The sequence below is a fragment of the Limulus polyphemus genome, unplaced genomic scaffold (genome assembly GCF_000517525.1).
Source record: "Limulus polyphemus unplaced genomic scaffold, Limulus_polyphemus-2.1.2 Scaffold2299, whole genome shotgun sequence".
In the NCBI taxonomy this organism is placed as follows: Eukaryota; Metazoa; Arthropoda; class Merostomata; order Xiphosura; family Limulidae; genus Limulus; species Limulus polyphemus.
In genome coordinates this window covers 176,239-182,235 of record NW_013667909.1, presented here as the reverse complement: position 1 = coordinate 182,235, position 5,997 = coordinate 176,239, and the positions used below count along the sequence as shown (strand labels likewise).

The following is a 5,997-nucleotide window of genomic DNA, read 5'->3' as shown; positions in this document are numbered from 1 at the left end:
TGACACTGTATATTACTCTGTATCAGGACAATGTCTGGTTCGAATGCACTCGTGAAAAGAATACACAACTGGGCCTAATACCACATTAATACAACATTGGACAGTTAAATCTAAGTCTACTTCATGGAAACAAGGAAATAATTGGACATTTCTTTACATTACTGTTTCCTCATGCCATAACTGAATTGTCACCAAAATGTATATATTTAACAACTCAGCATATCGTTCACTTTTGATCCTCCAGATACAACCTCATCATTTATTGGTAGAGACACAATTATTTCTGCTCTTGAGTATTGTCTTTCAGGGCAAGTATCCCATGTAAAGTGCATGAAAACACCTACACTTCGTATAATTTTTAGTCTGCATTTTTAGCACAAAGCTACATAATGGGCCATCTGTACTATGCCCACTACGTAAAATCAAAATCTAGATTCTAGCATTGTAAATCCATAAACTTACTGTTGACCCACAGCCGAACTTACAATTGCACCCAGGTATAAATTTTCAAACCGTATTACAATACCTAACTGTCTTTTTATGTTTTGTTTTGTGTATATATACATTTATGTTAATAAAGGTTACCCAATATTTATTATAATTTTAACACCTGAAGGTAACAAAGCATGACAACTCTATCTGTTTACCTTGGGTGATATTTTAAAGCAATCTCTCAGATCATCATGTCCAGCACCTATATTTTCGAATTCTTCATCGTTTGAGCCTACAAGGCATAAACTCATATAATTTGAACTAATAAAAACTGATTTTGTCACTTCTTTCATTAATTATACCAAAACATTTTAAATTCCAGAAAAATGTAGGAATAACGTAATGGTCTAATATCTGCTAAAATATCTGTTAATGTTTTCCAACCTGATTCTCACAACTGATATAAGAATTTCAATATAACAAACTGGACTATTTTCAATTACATACTTTGCCACTTTATAAATTATACTGATAACTCTTTTACTAAACTTTATAATTGTATTACACCTACTATTCATAATAAGTACATTCCTATTAGGCCAAAGAAAGGTCATAATTGGAATTATACTTCAAGATTAATAACCGTTTAATAAACAAATGCACTTTCTCGTGTTATATATATATATCAACCTGTGACTATTCTAAGACAAATGTTTTCATAATATTTTGATCTTTTTTTAAAAAAAAAAATCACCAATGATATTTATTCCAACTCACTTTACATCACCTGATAACGATCTTGTTTCGCCGTTTTTTTTACTACTCATCTTTTTCAAGTCTAAAATATTCTTCTAAGCTGTGGCTACAATCTTAATAAATGGAAAATTCTAATATATCATTATGTTCACTTTGAAATGTATGATAAACAGATTATCACTCCTACTAACAATAATTACACATAGCTTAAGTAGTGGTTGGGTAAACAAAACTCATATTATTATCTTTGAAGACAATTATATACTTTATAATATTCGAAATTCTTCTAGTAAAAACAAACAAACTACCTATCATCTATGGTTTTAACTACATCCACCAATCAACTGTTGTAGTATTACTTCAGCATGAACAACAGTTTGATCCAGTCATTTGTAATCTCTCATTATTAAACTTACAATATTGAAATGAATATTATGTTTCCTTATCGACCGTCCTGCTCAGATCCGGGTTAATAAAGTTAAAGCTGGGTTGCATATATAACGATTTCAAAGACTGTTTGTGTTTTAGAATTATTTTCAACTTTAAACTTTCTTGGGTACTTTGTTTTAAAGAAGTAAAAATTTATATGATCCAAAGGATATAACGTAAGCTCTTGTCGGTAGCTTTTCTGACAGCACTCTCTTATCTATGTACTTGACATTTGGAAGTACGTTTTTTAGCTTATCAGTCCTACAGAATCTAGCTATTAAACTTGTTTTGTACGGTATACCTTCTTCCTTATATTTTCACTAGTTTGATACATGAGAAGGAAGACATCATCATCATGATAAAAAATAGAATATTTTCCTTATGCACATCTTTTTTTTTCAAAACTATCAACCGTAAGAGCTCTGAGAACTAACAGCAACTCTCTCTGAACTTTAGCTAAATAAAGAACCATAATATTGTATACAAATTTTTAACTTTCCCAGCTCTTTTGATCAACCTTCTCGGTTAAGTGTTAAATCTAGTTCCAAGTCACTTAATTCATTGCATAACTAAAATCTCGAAGACATGCTACTTTGCTTATTATCACATCTGTATTATTTAGATACATTTCATCTTTTAATCCCAACTGTCATCATAAACTTAATTCAAATTGTTATAGCAGACTCTTTTTATGGTGGTTACTGTAATTCTTGACTTTGGACTCCATTGCTTACCAGCGGTGAAGTTACTCACTTAGTTCTCTGTTTGGCCCGGCATGGCCAGGTGGTCAGGGAGCTCGACTCGCAGTCTGAGGGTTGCGAGTTCGAATCCCCGTCCCACCAAACATGCTCGCCCTTTCAGCCGTGGGGGCGTTATAATGTGACGGCCAATCCCACTATTCATTGGTAAAAGAATAGCCCAAGAGTTGGCGGTGATGACTAGCTGCCTTCCCTCTAGTCTTACACTGATAAAGTAGAGACGGCTAGTGCAGATAACCCTCGTGTAGCTTTGTGCGAAATTAAAAAAAAACAACAAGTTCTCTGTTTTTTAAATCAAAAAAATTCTCTGGACTATTATTACGCCACCGGAAAGAACTTGTAATGTTTATATAAATACAAAAGAATTAGAGGTAGAGTCGCATTTACAGATGTGTGAAATGTTTATTCGTATATCGTGCCTAAAAAAAAGTCAGACAATTTAATTAGTCAATGCCGTAACAGAATTAATCCGCGACTATTATCTCAATAGCTTGGCTCCTACTACTGAGTATAAATTAATTGTCTTATTATCATTTACATACTGTATATAGTTTATTGCCTATTTCTCTTGATTCTGCCTGTGATCATTCACCTACCTTTAAATGGATCTAATGGGTCAAGTGCAAGGAGTAGAGAGAGACCCTACTATAGGCTCATTATTATTGTTGAATGTTTCCTAATATCTAAAATAATTTCTTTGTAGGATATAGCTGTGCTCCATTGTCCCACGGTAGTACAGTGGTAGGTTAACGAACATACAACACTAGAATCCAGGAGTCAATTCCCTGCGGTAGACACAAAAGATAGCTCACTGTGGCTTTGCTCTAAAACAGATCTCTATTATTATGAACAGCAACACCCATTATGTTTTAGTTTCTATATCCCCAAAAGTAATTTATAAATTGATATCTAAACGCTCACAGGCAACTCGATTCATTTTTTAACAATTATATTTTGTGTGTCTTTACATTTTGAATGATGGCAGGTTGATTTTATCTTCTTTTTATCCAGTACTCGAGTTAGATATTAAGCTGAAGAACTTGGATTTTGTAACTGCGAACCATCTTCTGGCACAACAAAATGACACCAATACCCTGTATTGTGTGCGAATTTGCAAAATGGGTTTTCATTGGACAAGTTCTGGTTTATTGACAAATCCCATTATAGAAACTATGAAATGAAATATCCAATTCGATGTTATAGAAAATTACCCAATACTATAATTTAATAAATGGAACTGAGTAATCCGTGTTTTGCGGTATAAGTAAGAAAACACTGCCATCTAAGAAAATATTCAGGAATCCTATCAACATCCATATATTTTTATCAGCATGTCTGAGCATGAAGTAATGTATTCCGATGTTTCACGATGGTTAGCGCAGCGCAGTTAAACCATTATGCAGTTTTGCGCTTAACAATACAGAAACAAACAAACAACAACAACAAAAAAAACAGCTACAGTTTCGAAAACGTAGAAAATAGAATGTTGAGCACAGTTAATACATTCTATTTAGTTGTCGTGTTAGAGTTATTCTATTACTCTAATCCCCCCGGTAGGACTGAGGAAAGTTTACGGATTTACAACACTAAAATTCGGGGTTCATTTCCCCAATAGGGACACACCGCAGATAGCCCAATGTGGCTTTGCTATATTAGAAGTGGTCTGGCATGGCCAGGTGGTTAGGGTGTTCGACTCGTAATCTGCGGGTCGCGAGTTCGAATCCCTGTCTCACCAAACATGCTCGCCCTTTCAGCCGTGGGGCCGTTATAATGTGACGGTCAATCCCATTATTCGTTGATAAAAGAGTAGCTCAAGAGTTAGCGGTGGGCGGTGATGACTAGCTGCATGCCATCTAGTCTTTCACTGCTAAATTAGGAACGGCTAGCGCAGATAGCCTTCGAGTAGCTTTGCGCGAAATTGCTAATAATAATTATAATAAACTCCATTAGAAACAATATATTACTCTATCAAAAAATATATTTAATGATTTACTGTTAATTGGATGTAATAATTAGCCATATTTTAGATTATTTTGTCCAACAAAATGAAAAATGTTTTCATGCATTTGTGTGGAAATATTAGGTTGATTAAAATATATAATATGTAGAAACCGATAGGTGTCTGAATTGTGTTTTCTAATATGCATGAATATAAGTTAGGGTTAATTAATGATAATATCGATTTTTAAGGAGATAGGGGCTAATGTTATTGTTATACCATGCCCATGGTAACGGATTTTGTGTTTCACCATAGATCGCCGTGTAAAGTGTTATTAGCAAGTAGCATTCTGCAAGCTTAATTTAAACTTCATGGGTAAGTTAACGTATACTACCTACAAATTTCGCTACCAGTACCAATGGTACTACTATTAATATTATATTTATAATATTATTAGTAATAGTAGTACTCCACTACTAATACTATCACCATCACTACTAGTAGTAGTACAACTGTCTGGACCGTCATGCTCTTACATTACAGTTATTAGTGTATTAATATCAGACTATTGCTGTTTTATTTTCTCATTGATGGTTTGAAAATGTGCTCCATACCAATCTCGAAATTGTATTTATTATAGATGTTGGTATATAATAAGTTTATTTGTTATATATTATTAATATTATGATAATAATTACATATAAAATTCATTAGTGCGATCAAAAAGGTAAACATTTATTTCGATTCTTTTGAATCTCTTTTAATGCAATATTTTTAGTATATGCATTCTGTTCCACTGAATTGAGTAAATGGTTTAGCACAAGTTTCATATGGATCTGCTCCTTTATACATTTTGCGATAATATTAGTTTGATACAAGTTTTAATCACTTCTTTCTAATCAAGTGTTTGCTGTTTCTGTAAGAGTTCTTTAAATATATATTTTACTATGGTTTCTATAGCCTTAATATTTCTATAGTCGAAATATAATTAATTTCTAAATTATAACAATATTAAAAATACACCAAAAATTTGTCAGCTTAGGGTCACCTGTTTGTTAAAAGCCATTAACAATACAGGTTGATCTTAACTGTAGAAAACAGAACATTATGGTTAGTAAGAACATCATATAAAATAAATTGTTTGAGACATAGAGTTTATTGGTTTATGGAATTTTTTTGTGATTTCAAATTATATGTTTTTTCTAAATTGTTTAAGTTGAGTGAGCATGCACTTACATGAAAAAAATATATCTTAACAGAAAATGGATATAATGTACTTTATAGACCTGTGTGTATTAGTGTTTGTTAAGAGTTTTTGCCATTTCATGGTAAGACCAAAAAGCATCACAAAATGAGTCAGCTGCTATATGTGACATTCCAATTACAAGTTTTCCTGAGACAAAACATTTAAAAATGTGAATTTATCCTTTATTTTTACTCATTTCGTGAGGTTTATAAAATTCTTGCCAACTTAGAATAAAATGAGAATGCCACAGAATGTGCTGTTCCAGTGACAGCTTTTCTTATGGTGGGATGAAACAAGTTTAAAATACTTTTAATGCTTGGAGATGGCTTGAATGGGTAATGAAGAAAAACTTTAATATAAGTTTAACATAACAGCAAATGTACAACGTTTCGACAAGGTTTTTTCATCATCAGGTACAAGTAGTTTACACTGACACA

General features: G+C 32.5%; 1 protein-coding gene across 3 annotated transcripts in view; it reads left to right on the top strand.

Annotated features, from left to right (window-relative positions):
• The first annotated feature begins 4,512 nt into the window (after positions 1-4,512).
• LOC106466554 overlaps positions 4,513-5,997 on the top strand; it is a 51,941-nt gene continuing 50,456 nt past the window's right edge. For all 3 annotated transcript variants that reach the window (XM_022394588.1, XM_013926847.2, XM_022394587.1), the window contains exon 1: positions 4,513-4,689. The gene's annotated coding sequence lies outside the window, so the exon portion shown is untranslated. The remainder of the gene's footprint in view (positions 4,690-5,997) is intronic.